This window comes from Halichoerus grypus, chromosome 5 (genome assembly GCF_964656455.1).
Source record: "Halichoerus grypus chromosome 5, mHalGry1.hap1.1, whole genome shotgun sequence".
NCBI classification, from domain to species: domain Eukaryota; kingdom Metazoa; phylum Chordata; class Mammalia; order Carnivora; family Phocidae; genus Halichoerus; species Halichoerus grypus.
Window position 1 is genome coordinate 109,299,242 of NC_135716.1, and position 24,950 is coordinate 109,324,191.

The following is a 24,950-nucleotide window of genomic DNA, read 5'->3' on the forward strand; positions in this document are numbered from 1 at the left end:
AGCCCCATGAAGGCGGGAAACATGGACATTTTTCCCCTCACCACTGCATCCCCATACCTAACACTGGCCTGCCACATAGCATGTGCTCAATACATGTTTATTAAATAAAATAATAACAGGCATTCATATTCTTACATGGGCTTTCCATTCTGCTAGTATCTCGTCAGCAAGAGGTCCCTCATTTTGCAGTATAGTCAGAATACTGGAAAAAAGAATATTCTAAATTGACAACCCTTGTATTATAGCAGGAAAACATATTTACTTCAAAAGGATCCTCACCTCAAATGTCTAAGAGCAAGGAATACTGACCAATATTATAAAGTGAACTAATACTGAATATGTGTTTTTGTCCATTTGTATTGCTCTAACAAAATACCACAGACTGGGTGGCTTATAAACATCAGAAATTTATTGTTGCCCACAGTTCTGGAAGCTGAAAATCTGAGATCAGGGTACCAGCATGGTTTGGTGAGGGCCTTCTTCCAGGTCATAGACTTCACATGGCAGAAGGGGCAAGACAGCTCAGTGGGGTCTCTTACAAGAGCTCTAATCCCACTCATGAGGGCTCTACCCTCATGACCTAATCACTTCCCAAAGGCCCTACCTGCTGCTACCACCACCTCTGGGGATTAGGATTTCAACATATGAATTTGCAGGGTGGGGTGGGGGGGGGGCGGCGGGACACAAACATTTAGATCATAACAGTAGCATATACGGTTTCTCCATCCCAAACTCCTTATAACAAATAGTATGTGTTCAAAGGTTTCATAATAATTACAATTTGCACTGTATTTTCATACTCTTATCAACTACAGGAATACTTATTTATTGATTTAGCTACATCAGTAGGCCTAACATGTTCCAAGTGTTTTAAAAGTCTCTATTTGCAAACTGAAAGCTATTTATAAATGAACACATGACTGCAGAAGATATCTACCAAACCAAACAAACAAAAACCCTATCAAAAAAGTCATACCTGCACCTCACCCAATCATTCGAGGTTTTGAGGTTTTTTGTTTTTGTTGTTTTTGTTTTTTAAGATTTTACTTATTTGAGAGAGAGCCAGAAAGAGAGGGGGTGGGGGGAGGATCAGAGGCAAAGGGAAAAGCAGGCTCTCCCCTGAGCAGGGAGCCTGATATGGGACTCGATCCCAGGACCCCAGGATCATGACCTGAGCCAAAGGCAGACGCTTAACCGACTGAGCCACCCAGACACCCCCATTCTGGTTTTGTTTGCATTTTCATATGGGTGGTACACTGCAATTATCTGCCTAAATGCTCGTGAAACATCAATAATTAACCAGAGACAATAAAACCCCCCTCAGTAAAGGATAACTATCTCAATACCCACTCTTATCTTTTTATTCATGTGAAAACCATTAAACATCTAATCAAATATGTACAGAGCTCTCAACTAACTACCATTATAGTTTTGGGGTTTTATTGTCATTACTATTATTTTAATTCTGTATTGAGAGCTATATGAAAAAAGTTAGGAAAATTATGCGCAGAAAACATTCCACCTCTTTTCCTTTTCTGAGCATCAAGTCCAAGAACCATTAGCACTAATGTGAAAGTCTACGGGAAGCCAGCTACATAAAAGTCAACTTAACTTCCATAAATCCTCCAATATTCATGGTACTGCTTTTTAAACAGAAGCAATGGGAAAAAAATGGGAGACTAAACCAGGCAAGGCTAAGGAACCCTATATTAATATGATTAAATCACACTCCCTTTCTCACAGATATGATGTTACTTAAGGTTTAAAAAGGAACTGCTCGTGATGATAGCAAAGACTTCTTGTTCCTCCCTGTCACTAAGGGAATCCTTTGTATTTTTCCCATTCCTTCACTCCTTTTTCTTCCAAGAGCATACAACAGAATTCAAGTTAAAGAGACACTGTTTGATTCTGTCTGTTACACACCCTGGCAATGCAATGGACACCTCCCTGAAACAATTCTTTTGGATTACAAATCGTTTTAATGATAATAAAAAATAAAATATTTAAGGTTACATATTCATACATTTCTAACTGGCCTTTATTTTCCCCACCATCCTATGTAATAATTACAATCATGGCATGTATGAACAGGAGGGAGGCTGAAATTCTGTTCCCCAAACTGGTGCTGTTTGAGGAACCCACTCAGTGACTGTGGGGTGCCCCCATCTTGCCACAACTCAGAGAACTGTTGTAACAGCTAATTCATATTGCTATGGATCTCTTTAGTCCAAGATTTCCCTTTTATCTGTCTCCTTACATCCTATGCTAAAAGCCTTCTAGATCTTTCTCTGGTGCCTCTCATCCAGTGTTTTTCAAATGTTCATATCCCAGAGCTTCTCCCTCCCCCTCTCACATGTACACAATACTTTCTCCATATATATTCTTATTCCAACCAGTCAAGAAGATTCTGTAGTCTTCCCTTTTACAGTTTGGTTGTGTGTGTGTGTGTGTGTGTGTGTGTGTGTGTGTGTGTGTGTGTGTGTGTGTGTGTGTATGTGTTGGGGGGGAGCGGGGGAGGGATTGGTATTTTTTCACACAGCCCAGACTCCCCACCAAGACATTCTGGCACAGTGTGTGTGTTGGGGAGGGGGGGGAAGCATTATCCCAGCTCCTTAAGCTCTCCCTGAGAATTCCTGCTCTTTCAAGAAATAATTTCTCTCCTTGGTTTCCCATAGCACTTGATCAGGTCTCCCTTCTATTACAGGTATTTTTAATCAGGATTTTTTTTAGAGATTTTATTTATTTATTTGACAGAGAGAGATGCAGCGAGAGAGGGAACACAAGCAGGGGGAGTGGGAGAGGGAGAAGCAGGCTTCCAGCCCATGCGGGGCTCGATCCCAGGATCTGGGATCATGACCTGAGCCGAAGGCAGACACTTAACAACTGAGCCACCCAGGTGCGCCTTTAATTAGGGTTTTAATAAAACATTTATTCTTATTTTCCTAGCTTATGTTTTATTTACACTTTTTACATGTTCTGGCTACTAACTTAAAAATAAATAAAATGAGGGCGCCTGGGTGGCTCAGTTGGTTAAGCGACTGCCTTTGGCTCAGGTCATGATCCTGGAGTCCCTGGATCGAGTCCCGCATCGGGCTCCCTGCTCGGCAGGGAGTCTGCTACTCCCTCTGACCCTCCCCCCTCTCATGTGCTTGCTCTCTCTCATTCTCTCTCTCTCAAATAAATAAATAAAAAATCTTTAAAAAATAAATAAATAAATAAATAAAATGAAATCTAATACAGTTAATCTGTGCTGTGTCAACTTTTTAAGTTTTTTGTCTTATTTACATTTTTTTATTTCATTTTACATGAAATGACTCTCTGATACGGGATTTGTTTTTATAATGCCTACCAAGAAGTGTGGCTGCAAGGGAATGACGGTGGGAAAAGGCCACCTTCCCCAGCTCTCCCCACTGCTCTGCTGGTTCCTGACCCCCAACACACCGAGAATTCTCCCCTTAGAAATTCAGTCCATTTTCTAGGACCTTAAAGCTCAGAGTACAGAGAGCACATTTTATTTACTTTGTAAACGTTTCCTAGCATCTCACCCCACTTAAAACTTTTATAAAGAAGTCTGTGTTTTGCAAACCTAAGAGCTCCAATGACAGCCACTGAATTTTGGATAAATCAGAATGCCTTAAGCCAGGAGACAATAGTAATTGGAAGATCATACACATATAGTACTTGACACAAATAATAAGCGGTTGGAAGCGTGTACAATTTGAGGGCCCATCTTTAAGGAAATCAACATTTCAAATACAACACACTCCCCAAGCCTTAGAAGAGGTTAGTGAGGGCCCTACAGCTGACGCAGAGGCCAGATGGCACTGTGTCACCTGGGGAATTCGGGAAGAAGAATGAGGTTCTGCAGCCAACCTCTACCCAACCTCCGATGTCCTTACTTCCCTGCAATTCCCTTCCTGGAAGAAGCCTCTTGGCTTGCAACATCTCTTGGCTTTTTGCCAACACTGTGAAATCAAGGAAAAGCTGGACAGAGCAAGATTTTTCCAAATATGTTTTGTTCTTTCTCTAAAGGAATCACTGCCGAGCAAGCTGGGAAATCAGAACCTACGGAGACAAAGGTCCTTCTCACCTTTGAACAGTCAATCCGATTACCTCTGAGAGAGTCCCTGGGATGCAGGGAAGTGCCCGAAGCAGGCTCAAAGTCTGCCTGCCTTCCACGTCTCTCTCTTTTTGCGGGCTCCCCACAGGAACCAGAAACAGCACTGAATAGGTTAAAAGAGCTGAAGAACAATTTAGCAAATTTCTCTCACCTGTTCAGTCTTAAAATGCATTCCATTCAACTAGAGAGAAAGCTAGAATCAAATCCTACTCCCAGGATTTGTCAAGTGGTCATGGGCAAGAAGAACATGACCTTTCTGACTTACAAGTCCTATGAAAGGGGATAAGAAGGCCTCTGCTGCAAGACGGTTGTCCGGCTTGAGTGAGATGAATTAAATGCACCGAACACAGGGCTTGGCACATGCAGCCACTTGTGGTAATTCCCTGCTAGTGCGACATTGCCACGCCTGTCACCCAGAGGTGGAGTCTATGTGTCTGCCCCCAGGAATCTGAGCTGGCCTTGCCACCTGCTGCCAAGGGATGAGTAGAAGAGAGGCTGTGAGGATCCCGGAGCCTCAGTGGGCCTCAGAAGACCTAGCAACATCCTTTTGCTCGCTTGAGTGTTGCTCTAAACCTGAAAGAAACAGGTCTAGTCTACTGGAGCACGAGAGATCACCTAGAGAACGGAGACGCCCAGCGGACAGACAGCACTCAGTACAAGCCACCAGCCACGCCGGAAAGCCCACTCCCATCTTCCAGCCCAGTGCACCCTCCAGCTGCATGCAGCCGTATGAATGAGCCTATCACCAGCAGGGTAACCGCCCAGCTACACACAGAATCCTGAGAAATAATAAATCATTGTTTTAAGCCACTAGGTTTGGGGGTGGTTATTCAGGAGTACATCAACACACCACTCAAAAAAGATTAGCACTTGCTATCACCACCTTTTCCTAACCAAGCAAGGTTACACCCATCTCTCAAATGGTACCAAGTCACAGAGGGATAGGATATTCGGTATCCGAAGCAATGCGATCATTTCCCCCTCCTTTTAACCTATGGCCTAGGGGCCCTGCAGCTTGTCTACACCTCTGATCTGATTGGGAGATACAGTGGCTTAAATGAGAAGAAGCCAAGGAGTTTCTAAATTCTCTCTATGACCTTTCATGCTGTTCCCTAAGGGCCACTTAAAACCCTACCAAGGTACATCGAGAGCGGTTTCTCTTCTCTTCTGATGTCTTCCCGTAAGATTGCCTTTGCCAACTGCACTGTTTCCCAATAAACATGATATTTACCAGCCTGATGATATCTGTTTGACACTTGTCAGGCAGCCAAAAAAATCTGAACACAGTGACATTTTTCCCTGAACTGTTTCTCAGGCTATGAGGTGATGTGCAAAACAATCACATGAGGCTTTGGGTGACCTCAAGGTTAACATTTACTACAAACCTCAAGTTTAAATTCAGGGTAGGTCCTGTAAAAGTACCTCAGCTTGACCCACAGACTTGGGAATAAAGAACTGTTCTGGGACAATGTTCTGAGGTAAGACTTGAGTGAATGTGGCCATGGAAACACAGACCCAGGTGGCTCCTGACATTTGAACTTTCCCAGCTTCACAAAACAAGGCCACACTGCCCCAACCTGTAGATCTCGGAGTCCTGCTGACACTCTCTTATGGTACAACCTGGTAATAACGGAGAGCTCGGAGATGCTCTCAGGATTTCTTGGAATGGTGGCTCGGAGCCTTTCTCACTGGTGGAGCTCATCAATGTGAACACACACCATCCTTCCTGCACGCCCCAACTACAGACTTGTGCATGTGTGTTTTCATTCGTTGCTACAGTTCTGATACATTAATGCCATGTAAACATCCTCACTTCTTGGAGGTGGCTGAGGGGATGGGTGAAATAGGTGGATCGGGGAATTGAGGAGTGCACCTGTCGTGACAAGGGCCAGGTGAAGTATGGAAGTGTTGAATCACTACACTGTACACTTGAAACTAATATGACACTGTATGGTAACTGGAATTTAAATAAAAACTTTAAAAATAAATAAATAAACATCCTCACTTCTTGCTTTGTAAGTTGCAAGCCTAGAAATCCTGGGCAAGTGGGTTCTACTCACAGAAACTCTACTAAAATGATATATTCTGTACTACCTTATAGAAAAAAAAATTGTCTAAGAACAATACCAGATTGCTGTTTTCATCTGTCCTCTTAAAGCTCTCTCTGGATTAAACCCATGAACTTCCCCCTCACCCTAATGACCTTTCACTGAGGACTGCCAAGGCATGATACCCCTGACTAGCACTGAGGAACATGGTATGAAATGGCATCATAAGGCAAGGTCGCTAGGTTTTGCTGTACCACACTGGGGACGTCGTTGAGAATGCTGGCCGTTGCAAATGCAGTGTTCTCTGGCTGAAAATTCAAAGGAGAAATTCCTCTCACCTCCTAGAATCAGGAATAGATGGATTTCTCCAATTTGGTTTCTCTTCGGGACACCTTGAAGCTCGTTCGTGGACTCCTTGCCTCTTCCCTTACTGTTTTGTAATTTGTTATATGCTGGAATGCTTGCAGCCAGAACTTCAAAGTACACTAACCAACCTCAGTCATAACTCCATCTTATTTTCCTTTGGCTTATTTTTCTTTCTCGTCCTAAATTTGCTGTATCTTATCCTACTGTATGCATCTCTGTAAGCCATCCCAAATCACTTTTGCATTCAGGTAGGGTATAAATAAAACTAAAGATACTGTCATCAGCATATATGCCTAGTTCTCCTACTCCAGCTGGTGAGCTCTTGTCAGCGAGGGCTGTGCACCTGCCCCACTATGAAATCCGTACAGTGTCCACTGCTATCCTTTTACTGCTCAATGAATATCTGGGGAAGTAAATGGTAGAATAAGTAAATTTTGATAGTACTATGTTAACTGAATTATAAAATAAGCAGTATAGCTAATGATTTTATCTTTTATTCTCAAAACACAAATGTGTCAAAGGAGGCAGGTACAAGGGTGTTTACTACAACATTGGAAGCAGCTCTCAGGGCCCCTGACGGGAACGATTACACATGCTGGTGCAGTCACAGTATCCGAGGCTACACACACATTTAAACACACAAGACGAGACAGAAGGGCATTCACCCATCACACACTATGGGGTGGAAAAAAAAAAAGAGCAGGCAGTGAAATAATACATTTTTCATAAATACCTAACTGCCTTTTTTGGCATTTGTACAGAAGAAGGGCTATACCCCCAAACTGCTACCTGGCTGTATTTGGGAGTGAAATCAGGGGAAATGGTAGCTGGAGAAAGGGGAAGAGGTGAACTGTCATTCTCTTGAGTATTGGTTGTCTTCATGGTTTTTCCTTATGTTATTTATGACAAGAAAGTTTCACTTTGTAATTAAAAAATAAAAAACACTGAAAAAAACATGTAGCAACTTCAGGTTATAAAGCATTCTTGAATCGTCAAAACGTCTAATGTCTCAAGGGTTTGGTGGGGAGATATTAAGCTGGGATCCTCCAAACAAGCGGCCTTTGTTCCGTGGCAAGGCCTTCCCTCAGAGCAACTTGGCCTCCCTTCCTTAGAGCCTTCATCCTGCCATGGATTCCTCCACAAAGCAGGGAAGAAATTGATGCGTTTAGTGACATACATACAGGTTTTTAAAATATGAAAAGGCAAAAAATCTTTCTCAATCAGAACACAGCTGTAGTCTTTACAAGTCCTTAAAATAGCATATAACAAATTACAAAACATTTAAATTCTTAATTGTCTCAATGTTTTCTTACATGTATTAGAGCAAAACACATTAACTGAGCAAGACTAGTTTGGGGAATTATGTCCCTAAAATGTTAACACTTTAAAGGGGGAGCGTTTAATCGTTCTAAATTTTTTTGTATTTGACTCAATAAATACATAACAAATAGGGAGAAGTTTTCTATGCCTTCAAAATGTACTTTTGGAAGGCTTTTTTTTTTTTTTTAAGCCTAACTGGAGAAAACTAATTGAATTAACTTGACCAAGACAGATTCTCCATGTCCCCAAAATGTAAAAAATCCCAAATCAAAACCAATGTATAAACCCATCAATGAATGGTTATTTCTCAGGTGGCCATGGCAGGATCCGGCGGCCACCAGCACCGCACAGGCCAGGATCCCAACACCGGATTCTACTGGAATGGTCAGGCGGACACCGGTAAGTCCACAGCTCAGAGATAACATCAGAGAAAGCACTAGATATATACAGGACAGCCGAGGAGAAGGAACGTGAAGCACTGAAAACATCTCACCTAAGGTAAGAAAATCAAACAAAGCAAGGATGGGTCAAAGGGCGGATCTGACTAGGCAGAATGTGGATGACAAACACAAGCAAGTAAACAAGCAACCCCAGTGAACTAACACCTGTGCACTCTGCCCTCCACGCTTTGTTGTACGTGCTCACTGGTGACAACGCCAGGTGTATGAGTCAGGTGTTAATTGTTATGAAAAGGCAATCAAAGGCATGCAGATAAACTCTGCCCTTGATTAACTCCAGGGCATGGTTACTAGAAATTAGCTCAAGGATGCTGCCTCTCCTATTTCCCCAAGAAGCTTTTTTGGCGATTCCGAAGACTATGAATAAGGATTCCAGTCTGATGGTGAAACAGACATCTAAGGAAGCTTTGATAATCTAAGCCTTTTACACAGGGTAATGAGAATACGTTTTCAATTCTCTGTAAGACAGCTAATTTCCTAATGAGTTTCATCAGCAATGGGGTTTTGCAACAACACAACCCATCCACTTCTGTAAGAACTTCTCAAAGCTGTAAGGGGAGTTATGAGCCCACACACTGCACTATGAGCCCCTCTGTTCCCCATCCAGCTGATGAAAGTGGGCATGGCCTAAATCCACCAGCCAATGTGTTCTGGACCTACTTGTCCTCTTTAACCTACAGAGAAAAATCTGCTTTAAAGACACTGTTTTCAAATCCAAGTTTACTCCTTCCACGCTTCCTTTTTCCTCAAAGCCAACTATTCTGCTTTGAAGTGAAGAGAACCGGTAGGAGGAAGTGCCCCCTTTGCACCTGTCCATCCAGCTGCCTTCATCAACGTGAGTCCTGCACCCATGTGACCCCAGATGAGTTCCCACACTCCCTCCTGTCCCCACCCACAGGGGTCCAGATTTCCCAATCAATTCTATGTTCCCCTCCAGCATCTCCAACCTGAATGCAACCTGTTTATCTATCCACTAGGCAAATGAGTTCCAAACAGTGGACTCTGATCCACTAACAAATGAGGATTTTTCAGAACACTGAATAGGAACAGAAAGCACAGAAACAGAAACAGAAAACAGAATGCTGTACACAGTAAGGGTACATATTGTTTCATGAAAACGGTTTCAGATGTACTTATACTTGCTTATGTCCTGGGTCATGGTGCAAAAACCCATTTCGTACTGTGTTGTAAAATCCAAAAACGTTTGAAACACTGCTTTACACAAGCCTTTGTCCCCTTAGTCAGACTACCCCCTTGCTCTCGGTCCCACTGCTCCGCAACTCCCTTCCTCATGCTGGCCCAAGCTCTGAACAGACTTCCAGCTGTCTTCTTCACCCGCTGTTCTCACAAAACTTGGCCTTTTACAATGATTCACAAGCTCCTTCTCATGTGTCCAAAGGACTGCCTTCTCCTTGAACAGACTAATGTTTTGAGAAAAGAAAAAATCCTTTGCTATTCCTGCCTTCTTTTCAGGTCTGGGATCTGCTTGCAGAACATCCAACTGTCTCACTATGAATAACAAACCTCAGAGCAGTAGGACTTCTTTGTATACTACCTTTCTTCTCCAACAAGAAAAAACACCACCAGAGTCACTTGCACAATGCCTTAGGTTTTCTCACAAAATTAACCTCGCTTTCCTGATGGAACGCATTCCCTGGTGTCATACATTCGGTGCCTGATACCAGTGCCAGGTAAATACAGCTCACCCGAGTAGTGAGTTAAAGTCTGGTTCCCATCCTCGAGAACAGATGGTTAGCCCACCTCCATATTGCCATCTTCTTCCTCTTGCAAGGCAAAGGGAAGGAGGGAAAGCACAGCAAGGTGGCTGTACACGGTGGTGGCATCCTCTCCTCTCTCAAGGACGAGGGCACAAGCTGTCCAGCACAATTCCACCACCCCCTGCCCCTCGCTTCTGCCCTCCCTTGTCCAACCGCCCACAATTCTCACCCAGACAATTAATTCATTCTCTTCCTCCACAGAAAAACTCGCTTTCTGTATCTTCCTGTAGACTGTTCCGTTTACTTTTTTCAGCCAAAAGGACTATCCTACTTTTTAACCTTCCAAGAGATATCAAAGCTAAACGGAGCCTTCATCTGTAGGATATGGGACATTAATTTGAGAAGAAGGGAGCGGCGAGACTCTGAGGTCTGAAGGCTGCTTCTGCAACCTGCTGGGTTTCCGCTCACACTGGGGATGCCAGCTTTCAGGGTGGGACATAAACACAGGGTGGGCCTCTTTCAGAGCCCCGGGGAGGAGAGAGCTGCCCTGGACTCAGAAGGGCAAGAAACACGTTCCGAGGGAACTAGAGAGAAGGGGAGGTCCTATCTAGGGCACATTCCAGAACTGGCCTGGAAGCTCCACTACTAGTCCCTTTCTGCAACCCAACCCCTGTCCCACTTCCTAGTGGGGAATACAGGGCTCCTTCACTACCTCTCTGGTTGCCCCATTATTAGGCAGGCCCTCCAAACCTCCCAAGTCACCATGTCCTCCTCCCTACTCCTTTGCTGGGAATGCTCTTCATCCACCTAGCACTGAGTTAGGTCTCTGGTAACTCCTGCTCCCAAGGCCTCTGTTTACCTTGGTGATCAAATCAATCTCTCTCTGACGGAGATTTCGGAGAAGGAAGGAAAAGATAGGCCAACTCTTGCAGCCATGCTCCAGGGTCTATTGAGAAGACCCAGCTTCTTTGGGTTAGCTTTGGCCCTTGACCCCTGCCATTCCTAGGCACCTCCAAGTACACAGCTTTAGTTGAGAAGAGCCATGATTCTTTCCAACAAAGTCAGAGGCTTAGAGTTAAAGGAATAGGAACAGAAAGCTCATAGAGTAAACAATTATGACTGCCTGAACCGCTGGATGCCAGGTGCCCAGCTCCAGACAGGTAAAATTTGTACAAGATCACACAGTAAGGATTCCAGCGCTGGACGGAGGTTTTGTGGCAAAAAAATTCGCAGGGGTAGAAAGAAAAGCAGCACTCTGTAAATATATTCTCTGGATCATCTGATGGCACAGGAGGGGGGAGGTGGCAAGTCAGCTAAAGTCCACCGTTCCTGGAGCCATTCTTTCCAATTGTCTAGCATGGCAGGAGTCCACTTTTCTAATTTAGTGCCATCCCTACAATTTAAGGAAAAGATTAACACAGGGGAAAAAAATTCTCTACTTCACACTTAGAGGGGAACTGAGATACTCTGTCACATTACCTTAACTGGCTACATAAAGATGAGCTGCTTTCCAACCTATACCATGTGCTCACACAGCAGTATCTCTCTCAACACACACACAGTCCAAGATCGATTTTTCTCAACTTCATTAACGACTGAGTGAAGATTTTACTAAAATGACAGCTTGTTTCCTGCTTCACACATCAACTCCTAATATCCACACAAACTCTCCCATCTTGTTCCCAAACTGGTATCGGAGTCATTTAAACACTGTCAAAGATCACTCTTTAGGAACAATTTTATAATTTCACATAAAAATGTGTGCTACATTAACACTCCCATGTATATATACAACGGAGAAAAAAAAAAAAAATACTGGCAGCAACAGTGACCCTTTAATGAACTTCGACAACTCAAAGTACTTTCAGAGAGGTTTTCCCACCCTCTTGGGGCTGTAGGAAAATGCGCGCGTTACGGATCCCATTTCATGGCTGGGTAAACCGAGGTTCTCGGTTTAATAAACTTGGTGGGGTTACAATGGTAGAGCTGTAAATAGAGCCCAGTCCCTTTCCCACTAGACCCTTCAGTATGAGGTGGCTAAAAATGGGACGCACTTGAGAACTACAAGGGTGAATAAAAGCGTCTTGTTTTATTTAGTTGGGGGTTGGCCGGAGAGGGCGAGACTTACCCACTTGATGCACCTGATTGTGTACCGGCCCCTAACAAGAAAAGCTTTCCCTGGCTGCCCCACGCACCCACCCCTTTGAGCTGAGACCCGGGAGGCTCCCCGGGCAGACCTAGCAGCACGAATCGCGCACCTGGGGGCGCGAGTGGAACACCGGGCGTACGGGCGGCGCGGGGCCGCGGGCCCCGGGACACAGTCAGCGCCGCAAGCGGCGCAGGAGCCCGCGGGGCCCGGAGGATGCTGCGCGGCCGCACACACCTGCTGCAGCCCGCCCGGGCGCCCCTGGCCGCCTCCCGCGCTCGGGACACCCACCCAGCTCCGGGCGCCGGAGCCCGCGGCCGCGCTAGGCCGGGGGCGGGAAGCCGCGGCGCCCCTGCCCGCGGGCTGTGCTCGGCGGCGCGGGGGAACCGCGGTGCAAAAGCGAGCCCGCCCTTTTCCCCCGAACCCCCTCCAAACAGCGTCACCTGTGCCGGGTCCCGGGGCGACTCGCGCGCGGGCGGCGGCTGCACCGGGCCGGGGAGGGCGGCGGGTGCTTACAGAAGCCTGGTCATCCGGCCCGGCCTGAGGGCTGGCGCCGGCCAGAGTCGCCCCGCGAGATGCTCGGCAGGAGCCAGGGGAGCCGCAGGGCCCCGGGCCGCTTGGAGGAGCGGTCACAGAGACTACAGCTACCGCCGCGGCCGCCGCGCCCGCCCGGACTGCGGGCTCGGGTTACCGCAGAGCGGCTCCTTAAAGGGGCCGCGGCCGCTCGGGCTCCGGCTCCCGCTCCGGCTCGCGGCGGCTGCGACCCGCGGCCAAAGTGGGCGGGGCCCCGAGACCAGCTGTAGGGCCGACCTTCGCGTGCTGGGCCTGGGGTCCCGGAAAGGGCTCAGAAACGGGAACACCCAAGGCGGGCTGCAGTGGGATCCTGGAACAACACACCTCGCCAGGGACAGGGCGTGCGGCTCCTCCGCTTCCCAAAGCAGGGAGCAAAACTAGCAAGTGAGGGGAACGGTCCGAGTCCGCCTCCGCAGCGGCCAGTACCTGGGCTCGCCACGTAACCGAAATTCTTTTCAGATTATGAATTTATATTAACAGAAAGGAGGTAAAAACGCAATTGCAGATTTTTCATGCCACGTCTGACTTGGCCAAAGCCAAGTCCGCCCGGTTCTTGCTAGGGGTTGCAGGTGCAGTCCAAACTGGGTAGGGGGCGTGTGTGAAAGAGGCCGGTTCTCTTGCAGCAGCCTCCTCCGGATCCCTGAAAAACACCCTAGAGTGCACTAGCACTCCACCTACACATAACGCCTGGAACCCCTCTGCTGTCAGGGTGGGGAAACAGGATTTGAATTTTTGGTGCCGGCAGAGAATTCCAAGTCGCCCAATGCACAAAGTTTGCCATTCAACAGTAGCTCTTCTGACCTGCTAAGTACAGCCTCAAAAACCTGCAAATGATCTGCATTAACATGATGGAATTGTTTTGAATAAAACAATGAAGAGGTATAGTTAGGCTGTTACAATTTGCGAAAAGTAATCACAAATACTTTTTTTGGAAAGAGGTGGGTTCTAATGTTAATTAGCAGGCACCACCTTAATAATGTAGGGCAGTTATTTTAAGAAACGCCTATCAGTGGAGCTAATATGTTTTACCTAATATTTACATGCACACAAATACACGTTAGCTAACCGAACCTCCCTGAGGCTCAATTTCTTCACCTATAAAATGGGGATAATAATTCATAGTTACCTCTGGAGACCCCAGTCTTGGCAAATGTACTTCAGACTGACCTAGAAAGACAAAACCTGTTTTACCCTACAGGGACGGCAGCCTGCCTGCAGTCAAGCAGGGTAGAAGATCCTGCAGGCCCCCAGTGCATATCTCCTTTTTGTCCCCAGGGTTCTCAGGAGTGCCCTTTGACCACAACCCGTCCCATCATACTTGCTTCACAGGGTCCTCAACAACTTTGGTTTGCCCCACACCTGCCTTACGCATTCGTGTGCTAGATCATAACGCTGCGGAGGCAGGATGTTTGTGCGTGCTCATCTGTGGGGTAAGCCCTCCGTGTACAGATTGCACATGTCCTCTCGGGACTCTGCCTCAAGGTATCACCTCCAGACCCTCCCCTACGCTTGTCTCCAGTGGCTGATAGTTGCTCTGTTTTTTCCTGATAAATGCACCATCATTATATGTTTAATATGCATATTTTCTTAACACCCACAGCAGCAGCCAAAGCCAAGTAAACCCACAAAAAATCCACTCTATACTCTATGTCCCACTACATTCCTTCATGTCAGGCCTCTGCAAATGCACCACCAAATCTGCAGGATTGTTGCGAGATTATACAGAGCATGTTAAGTGAATACATCAAGGACAAGGCCTGAGATAAGGAAAGGAATTCAGTAAATATTAGAATTTTGAAACTTTTAAACTAATCAAAACTCAATGACCTTAGGAGGTAAAAAACTGTATCAATTGCATATTTTTCTTCAAAATTGTAATGCAGCTTAATTTCTTTAAAAATATTCATTTCATTATTCACATTTAAGTCTCTAATTATTCTTAACTTTGTTTTACCAATTCTCTCTTTCCAAGGACAGTTCCCCCAAATTCCGTTATTTACTGTCTTAAGTTTTTCTGCTTGTTAACTGTGAGGTATCAAAGCTGAACTACACTCCTTATACATTTGTTCACTGAAACAGTTCAGAGAAATGAAAATTATTTCTTTCTTTAAAAAGAGAAAAAATACAAAAATTTTTTGAGGCAAATTTTCCTGATAAAAAAATGTTTTGCATATGCTCAAAACAAGAAATATGGTTTATTGTATTTGTTCCTCTCTATGTAATGTATCTTTTTTCTGTATGTGTGTGTTTTTTTTAATTCCAGTATGATTAACGTACAGTGTTATATTAATTTCAGGTGAGCAATATAGTGCCTCAACAATTATATACATTGCTCATCATGGGTGTACTCTTAATCCCCCTCACCTATTTCACCCATCCTCACACACACACATATACATACACACACCATATCTCCTTTATCCATTCATCTATCGAACATCTGGGTTGTTTCCATAATTTGGCTATTGTAAATAATGCTGCAATAAACGTAAGGGTGCAAGTATCTTTTCAAATTAGTGTTTTCATACTCTTTGGGTAAATACCAGTAGTGGAATTACTGGATCATATGGTAATTCAATTCTTCATTTTTTGAGGCACCTCCATACTATTTTCCACAGTGGCTGCACCAGTTTGCATTCCGACCAACAGTGCACAAAGGTTCCTTTTTCTCAACATCCTTGCCAACACTTGTTTGTTTTTTTGATTTTAGCCATTCAGACAGGTGTGAGATGATATCTCATTGCGGTTTTGATTTGCATTTCTCTGATGGTGAGTGCTGTTGAGCATCTTTTCATATGTCTGTTGGCCATCAGCACGTCTTCTTTGGAGAAATGTCTGTTCATGTCTTCTGCCCTTTTTTTAATGGATTATTTGGTTTTTTGGTGTTGAGATGTATACATTCTTTACATATTTTGGATACTAACCCTTTATTGGATATGTCATTTGCAAGCATTTTCTCCCATTCAGTGGGTTGTCTTTTAGTTTGGTTGACCGTTTCCTTTGCTGTGCAGAAGCTTTTTATTTTGATGTCGTCCCAGTAATTTATTTTTGCTTTTGTTTCCCTTGCCTTAGAAGACATATCTAGAAAAATGTTGCTATAGCCGATGTCAGAGAAATTACTGCCTGTGTTATCTTCTAGGACTTTTTTATAGCTTCAGTTCTCACATTTAGGTCTTCAATCCATTTTGAGCTTATTTTTGTGTATGGTGTAAGAAAGCAGTCCAGTTTCATTCTTTTGCATGTAGCTGTGCAGTTTTCCCAATACCATTTGTTGAAGACAAATTTTCCTGATAAATTTGTTTCCAAAAATTCCTAAACTACTAAATAGAGACAACTGTTTAGAAAACTGAGACCAAAAGCTGCTTCTTTCTAAAATAACAAGATAATTAACACAGAAGTATTTTGGAAAATTGCCTCAATTCTCCACTCTGCTCTGTTAGTGAAGATATAACCAAAATAACACCAAGCATTTTGATCAGAAAGATTTAGTTAAAAATTAATAACCCGTTACTACTTTTTAAATTATTATTGATAGTTTTAATGTATCAAGAATTTGTGAGGGTTTTTTTTGTTGTTTTTTTTTTAGTATTTAAAAGTCCTTTTGGGGTGCCTGGGTGGCTCACTCAGTTAAGCAACTGCCTTTGGCTCAGGTCATGAAGCACCCCCCCTCAATCAAGCTCTCTGCTCAGCAGGGAGCCTACTTCTCCCCCTCCTCTGCCTGCCACTCCCTCTGTTTGTGCTCTCTCCCTGTCAAATAAATAAATAAAAACAATTAAAAATAAAGTCCTTTCATTTGTTTTTCAGAATTTTTCAAGAAAAAACTATTTCAGGATATTACCAATGGCTAGCTCTGGGTGGGTGAGATCCTTATGTCATTTGTGTTCTTTTTGCTTATTTTATGTGACTTTTTCCTATAATACGTATATATTGCTTTTGTGTGCATTTTTATTTTTAATGAAAGTAATACATATAAGTGAATATTCAAATAGTTCATAAAGGCTTATAACAAAAACACCCAAGTCCCATCAGCCCCTTGACCAACTTCCCCCCACCTAGCTTCTAGCTTCGCCCCATGTTCCACATAACCCTACTAGGTTATTTCCTAACAATATGCTTACACCAATGTTTCCTGACTTTCATTTTTAGACATTATTTATTGACTTCTTGTCATGGTATTTGAGGATTTAGCCCTTTCACACGTACCACCATCACCACTTTCCCCTCACCCTTCTTCCTTCTCACACAGCTACATCACTTCTGTTCAAATCAATAATTTGTATTTTTATCATCCTGTCAATGTAAATACAGTGCATTGCTGAATCAAGTAAGGTGCCATGATAGTGCTGCTCTTGAAAATCTCCTGTTGTCCCTGGAGTTAATAATTGCCTTCCTTTTTCACTTACTTTTTTTTTTAATGTATCTAACCCGAATTTTATCCAGATGCTTCAACCTATCTATCAAATGCCCATCGGTATCTTCCAATGCCCAAACATTAGAAATTCACTCTCTTACTTTGCTAAAGCACAGATTTCAGTAGTTTACTCAGAGCGTGTGCATTGAAGGTAAATTTTTTAGCGTGCTTGCATGTCTGAAAATGTCTGTATTCTATTCTCATCCTCCACTGATAATTTCGGTAAGCTGAAGATCATTTTCCCTCAGCATTTTAAAAGCACTGTTCCACTGTCTTTTACTTCCAGTGTTGCCACTGAAATAAATATGCCTAATGCCTTTCTGGTACCCCTTCCTCTGTATCTGGTCTATTCTTCATTCTAGAATCTTCCCATTACCTTTATGTCCGAAATTTCACAATGATGTGCCTTGTGCCTTAGAATGGGCCTTTTTTCTTTGATTGTGCTGGACTCCCAGGGGTGCTTTCAATCTTACCGGCAAATTTTTTCCTTTATTATTTTTTTACTAATTTCCTCCTTCTCATTTTCTATGTTCTCTCTTTGTGAACTCTTGTCAGCAGGATGTTGGGACTTTATTATTCTCCAGATCGATTGTCCTTTTATCCCACTGATTATCTCTACAGCTTTTCTTTTCTTTTTTCTTTTTTTTTTTTTTTTTTAATTTAAGTAGGCTCCACATACCAGCATGGAGCCCAACACAGGGCCAAAATCATGACCCTGAGATTAAGACCTGAGCTGATATCAAGAGTTGGATGCTTAACTGAGCCACCCAGGCACCTCATCTTTTCTATGATCTATTGTCTGAGACAGAGGTTCTCAACTGGGGTGGGGGTGGGAGGTGTTGATTCTCCCCACCCCAGCCATTTGGCAATATCTGCTGATGCTTTTGGTTGTCATCACAGGGAAAGGGGGCATGCATGGGTACTTAGTGAGTAGAGGCCAGGGAGGCTGCTAACCCTGTTACAATGCATAGCCTCCCACAGCAAAGAATTTCTAATCCCAAATGTCAGTCATGCCAAGATTGAGAAATCGTGGACCGGGAGAATTACTTAGCTTTATCTTCCAACCTTGTACTGAAGCTTCTATATCAAACATATTTTTGGCACAGGATGGCAGTGTGCAGTGGTTTAGGCTGGGAAAAAATCTGCAGAGGCAGTGCCCATAGCAAAACGATGAGGCTACAACAGACCCATGATGAAGGGGAGTAAATCACTGACGATGATTCTTTCTTTCCCACAGACTGTCTAAGGCCACAGGGAAAATGGTGGAAAATTCACCATCACCATTGCCAGAAAGAGCTATTTATGGTTTTGTTCTTTTTTTAAGCTCCCAATTTGGCTTCATACTATATCTTGTGTGGGCTTTTATTCCTGAACCTTGCCTAAACTCCTTAGGCTTAACTTATTGGCCTCAAAAATACTGGGTGGTTGCATTGCCTGTCTACCTCCTCATTACCATAGTAATTGGTTATGTACTGTTATTTGGAATAAACATGATGAGTACCTCTCCACTGAACTCCATTCATACAATCATAGATAACTATGCTAAAAATCAACAGCAGAAGAAATATCAAGAAGAGGCCATCCCAGCATTAAGGGATATTCTTATTAGTGAAGTAAACCAAATGTTCTTTCTTGCAGCCGAAGATCTTTACGCCAAAAACTAAACTGTATGTAGACTAACACCAAACACTTACTACAAGTTTTTGATGTAATAATTTTGACCATAGCTATTTTGACAATCTTATTAATAACTGATATTGAAATATAAAAAAGCTGCACTTCTCTTAGATTAAATTCCATTAATCTTATAAATGTTCTCGCATATTAGTTATTAATAGACAGAATAAATAAAATACTGCATTACCATTAAAAAAAAAATCTTTTTTTCCCATTCTCTGATCAGACCTTTTGTTACGGGAACTCTCCATCAAAAGATAAAACTCCTTTCTCCAGAAAAGAAACTTCATACTTCACAGAGGGATTGTGTTAATGGTCGGATGGTCAGTATGACATGCATGAAAGCACAATGGCTGTATGAGGGGCAAGAAGGGACCCAGTGGCCTCCAAGAGCTTTGTAAACAACTGTAGGGCAATTCTTCAGGCTTGTACCTCACTCCTGCCTTCCATGGTACACCGACCACCAAGTGCTAAGGCTCCTCAAAGCACTTTGATTAGCCCTTCTTCCACTTTGTCAAGTCAGTTATCTCTATTCCGTCCAACTTCTGGTTTCCAAAATTTACTGAAATCTCTCATCGACTGTAGACTTTTCTCCTCTTTTCTTTTTCCTTATGGATTATATCTTGTAAACCCCTTTCCACACTACCTACACTACGCGTACCACTTTGCAAAAAATAAGGATAAACAAAATAAGATTTAAATAACAGAAAGGGATCCAATACAGAGAAAGGGAAAGATGTCAATCTATTTTTCTTAAATTTCTAACTTGTTTTTTAATTGTGCCAAAATATCTTCATGAATTTTTTTAAAAATTTTACAGATTAGTAGAAATTGAAATTAACAATCAGTAGCTTATGTTCATAACTTTTTTTCTGTTCTATAATCTTATTTATTCCTTTCTTCTTTTCTTTTTTATTGAAGCATAGTTGACACACAATGTTACATTAGTTTCAGATGTACAACATAGTGATTCAACAACTTTATACATTATGCTGTGCTTATCATAAGTGTAGTTACCATCTGTCACCATACAACACTATTATAATACCTTTGATTATATTCCTTATAATTTTCATTTCATTTTCATTTCATAACATTCATTCAATTCACCTTTCATTGCCATGACTTACTCATTCCATAACTGGAAGCCTGTATCTCCCACTCCCCTTCACCCATTTTGCCCATCCCTCACCTCTGGCAACCATCAGTTTGTTCTCTGTGTTTATGGATCTAGTTTTGCTTTGTTTGGTTGGTTGGTTTTTTAGATTTGACATATTAAGTGAAATCATACGGTATTTGTCTTTATCTGACTTATTTCACTAAGCATAATGCCCTCTAGGTCCCTCCATGTTGTCACAAATGGCAAAATCTCATTCTTTTTTATGACTAAATAATATTCCACATCTTCTTTATCCATTCATTTATCAATGGACACTTAGGTTGCTTCCATATTTTGGTTATTGTAAATAATGCTGCAATAATATATTTATAACTTTTAGACCAGTTTGTTGAATATCCTCCCAGATACTTTTTCATGCATACTTATACATACTTTGATTTTTTTTAAACAATAACAAAAAGGACTAAAACATAGACATTATTTTGTAATTGCTCAGACTATTCCATTCAATGGATGCACCATAGTGTATTTTACCAATCCATTACTGCTAGATATTTATGGACCTTACTGTTGGACCAAATTTTCACTTTTCCAGGTAGAGCAAAGTAGTAATGTCTGACTAGAAATTAATTCTAAGATTCAAAGCTAGTTTAGATTGAATGGGGAAACACTGGAGGGTTCCTGCTCAGGTCAAGAGGAGAACAAGGGAATATATGCTAATATCTCACTGCTAAAACAGTGATACTTGAAGTATCAGTCAAGGGAACTAGTAAAAGAGAGAAAGTAAAAACATAACTACTGGGAAAAAAGATTATACAGTTGTCATTCTTTGTGGATTATATGATTACATACCTAGGAAACCCAAGAAAATCAACTGAGAAAATATATAAACAACAGAAAATTAAGTATGGAAGCAGGATACAAAATTAATTTATGAAAATCTGTGACATATATGTATATGTGTATACGTGTGTGTACATATAAATACATACATATATGCACATGTGTTTATTTGAAACATGAAAAACCCATGTATCATGATAAAAATCAGAATATATTCCTTATCCTAGTTCTAGGAACAAATATGTTTTTTAAAAAATGAAGTTGATAGTTGAATTATTCATAAGTCATTTTCATAGGCCTTATAGAGAAATACAACTTTGGAATTTAGAAATATTCCTTAGTATAAACATCTCCTGCCCCACCGATCCTCTGACAAACATATTCAATTCCAAATCAAATTTCTGTAGTGATGTAAATCTACTACTTTGTTGGTCATATATGTTCACCTGCACTATTCATATGATCTATCCGAAAAATAACTAAAAAGAGAAAAACAAGAGAAATTTTCATGAGAGTATTTTTTAATATACATATTATCTCCCTTATTATGTCCCAATCAAATTGGTCTCTTCATGTCATTATAATGATTGTTCACACAATATAGTATTACTATAATCAATCCACTCCCATACATCTAAATCATGTTCATCACTAACTTAAGTTCCTGTTTTTAGACCCTCCATATACAAAGTTAAAAGCATCAAGAAAATGTATATGCTGCATTCAGATCTCCCACTTAATCTTGAGGTCTGTATTCTTTGCCTTTTGGTAAAAACAACACATTTTTGCCCTCCAGCAAGGAAGTTTTAAAAAATTACCATCTCTTTTCCAAATACTTTTGTTATACTTTACAATATACTAAGAATTTTTTTTTATTTTAAAAAGAAGGCAATCTAGTTTTAATTAAAAAGAAATCATCTTGTGGAAATGTATTTTCCACAAGGAAAGGAATGGTTCTAGTCCCAGATTTTAAAATTCTCATTGGTAGAAAATACAAGGTAAAAAATAATGTTTGAAAGACTGTTACAATTAAATGTCTTCAAACTTTGTCAAATATGTTTCACAACAATATGTGGAGTTTCCCCAAATGCTAACATAATGTCTAAGAACCAAAAAGTAGGAAGAAATGGATTGTGGGGTAAGGAAAATGTTAACTATTAGTACTAATTATATATAACATATTAGAAACTATGATATCAATAACGAAAAGACCATCAGGATGTTTAACTTAATCACTGAATTCTCCCCCTAAAATATAAATCAAGCATTTTGCAAAAATACTATATACACCAAATTGAAATGTCCAAATTTTTTTTAGCATAGCAGTTACTTCTTTTGATGTAAAGAGGAAGGTCGCTTTTCCCCCTAAACATTTAGATATAAGCTGAAGTCTTCAGAATTTGGACGCTTGGCAATGACCAGTTTGCAGATGGACTACTACGTGCAGTGGCTCTCCACGTCCCTGCAAGGCTACATGACCCACCAACAACAGTCACCTCTGACTCCCTTCCTGCCCCACAGAAGCACTCACCGCCCGCATCGTAGCAACCATCACTGCGCTAGGCTCCCCTGCTCCGGCCTCATTCCTGTAACTTCTCATTGACCTCTATTACTATCATTAGTGAGAAAATAATAAATATTGTCTGAATTTAGAAATAAATAAGACCATATGTTCATCCAAAGTCCAGCAGAGTTCTGGACAAGTGCCTCATTATCAAAGCCCAGCACCAAAAGAAAAGGCAACATTATGGTCCATCAGAGTCCAGAGCACAAGTGAGAGTCTCACAACTGTGTTTTGGGAGTTCACTCACTAAAGATACCTGGATTTTCAGTTGCTTGGAGACAGAGTGTCTGTCTTGTGCGTCTTTGCACCTGACACCGCACCCTGCAAAGGTGGCGGGTTCTGCATATATTCTCCTCCCTCACCTATCTTCCCCGCGTTCCTCAGCTTGCTAAGGAAGTCCTTTCAGAATTCAAAGTTCTACAGCTCAGGGAGAGTCGTAACTGATCATCTATATCTACAGAGGGAAAGAGCAAAGGAATGACATACTTCCCCTCACTTTTTATCCTGAGCAATTACCCAAAGGTAATAAAAGGCAATCAAGTGATTTAAAGAACTACTTTGCCTTTCCTTTTAGAGCTCCTACAGAGGAACTGACCTCTGGTTTGCAAAGGAAGTCCTGTACCACATGGCATTTTAAAAACTATCAGGATTTGGCTTTTAAAACAGTTTTATGCACACAGTATTCTACTGGTACAGAAGGAGAAAGTAGTCCCCCGATGTATCAATGTAGAGGTGAGAGGAATTCAATTTCAATTCACTCTGTCTTAACCCAAATTATCAATTCTTTCAACAAAAAACACACACTGTAAGAGCATCACGGGAGACTTTTAAAACAATTGTGTAGGGGCGCCTGGGCAGCTCAGTCATGCTCACACAGTTGTGGGGGTTTGGATTCACAAGAGTAGCATCTGTTAGGAGGAAAGCATGCTCATATCTACAGGGATATTTAGTTGTGCCAGCAAATTGCAGTTGCTTAAACAACTTTCTCCCTCATTCCCTTCCTCCCCTCTTCCTGTCCCTCTCTTCTTCCTTCTCTCTTTCCGTCCTTTCTCTGATTCTTTTTTTTTTTTAAGATTTTTTATTTATTTGTTTGACAGAGAGAGACACAGCGAGAGAGAGAACACAAGCAGGGGGAGTGGGAAAGGGAGAAGCAAGCTTCCCGCGAAGCAGGGAGCCCGATGACGGGCTCAATCCCAGGACGCTGGGATCGTGACCTGAGCAGAAGGCAGACTCTTAATGACTGAGCCACCCAGGCGCCCCCTCTCATTCTTTGATGCAGGTTTTTACTTTATTTCATGTTTTTTAAAGATTTTATTTGGGGTGTCTGGGTGGCTCAATCGTTAAGCCTGGGATTGAGCCCGTCATCGGGCTCCCTGCTTCGCGGGAAGCTTGCTTCTCCCTTTCCCACTCCCCCTGCTTGTGTTCCCTCTCTCGCTGTGTCTCTCTCTGTCAAATAAATAAATAAAATCTTTAAAAAATAAATAAAATAATTGCGTAAATTATGATTGCTAGTTATATAAGAAATTCTTGAGAAATAAGTAACTATAATCAACAGTTAAAAACACCAACTGTTTACATTCAACATTTGTTATATTGATTTGGAAGGTGGAGGGGACAAACAGAGCTAAAGTTCAAAACCACTTGTCTCCTAAACAATGTAGATGTGGGTTTTGTTGTTTTGTTTTGTAGATCTGCCCTTCTTCAGTGTGTAATGACCATTATAACAAGAAAACTAATCATTCTTTGAATTTGGAAATCAATATAAAAATACAAAGCGTTAACTCACTGACATCCTGTCATCACTTCATCATTCTGAACCCAGAACTCAGCCCTTCCACTAGTTTCCATAGAAAATTATCTCCAAGAAGTTCATGATTTCCTCCTCCCCAACTTTACCTAAAATTAAGGAGTTCCTGGGGAGTAGACTGGCCCACCAGCTCTGTGTTCTCTCTCTTCTTCCCTACATGGGAATTGAAGGAGTATCTTCTGTTGCTTAAACTCCTTGGAGTTTCACTGCTTGCCTAAAGTAGCTCTTCCAAACAAATGCAGCACTATCCCTAAAATAAGTCCTGGGAAACACATTCTTCAACTTGATCCCCTTCCTTTGCTCTCATTTTTCAATAAGCTCTTGTATACTCCTAGCCCTTGACCTCTCATCTCTAAGTTTTGATGATTGCTCGCACCCAATAATACATGGGCTTTTCTGCTTTAGTTCTGAGCTCTAAGGTCTGCAATTAACTTTGCTCAGTTCACTTCCACCTGCTCCTTGCAATGACCTCCTCCAATTTGGACCCTATCTCAGCTTTGCCTTATCTCTGTCCTCTCTATTCTCCCAAACACTGACATGCATCTACTATCAACTCAACTTACACAATATCTGTCTAACACTCTCTTTCTTGAGCTCCAGATTTTTATTACCAATATCCTACCTTGTGTTCCAGGTTCATCAAATGCAATAAAATAGAACTCATCATCGCCCTTCCTCCCCATACTCTTTTTTCTCACTTTTCTCAGTCATCATGCCTCTAATCACCAAGCCCAAGAAACCTCCATTTTCCTAGATTCTCCCCACTTGCTTAGTCCTCT

The 24,950-nt window shown here is 42.0% G+C and overlaps 1 protein-coding gene and 1 pseudogene across 5 annotated transcripts in view; one reads left to right on the top strand and one right to left on the bottom strand.

Moving 5' to 3' along the window:
* TLCD4 (TLC domain containing 4) overlaps nt 1-24,950 on the bottom strand; it is a 97,289-nt gene that overhangs the window by 59,043 nt on the left and 13,296 nt on the right. Inside the window, exon 1 of one of the 5 annotated variants that reach the window (XM_078072731.1) lies at nt 13,074-13,095. The exons of 1 other annotated variant lie outside the window; for it this stretch is intronic. The gene's annotated coding sequence lies outside the window, so the exon portion shown is untranslated. Of the gene's footprint in view, nt 1-4,271; nt 4,402-12,619; nt 12,919-12,986; nt 13,096-24,950 lie in introns of those variants that run through there. 3 more of the 5 variants (XM_078072730.1, XM_036122682.2, XM_078072729.1) reach the window with 3 other exon arrangements.
* Nucleotides 16,916-18,868, top strand: LOC118554829 (phosphatidylinositol N-acetylglucosaminyltransferase subunit P pseudogene; annotated as a pseudogene).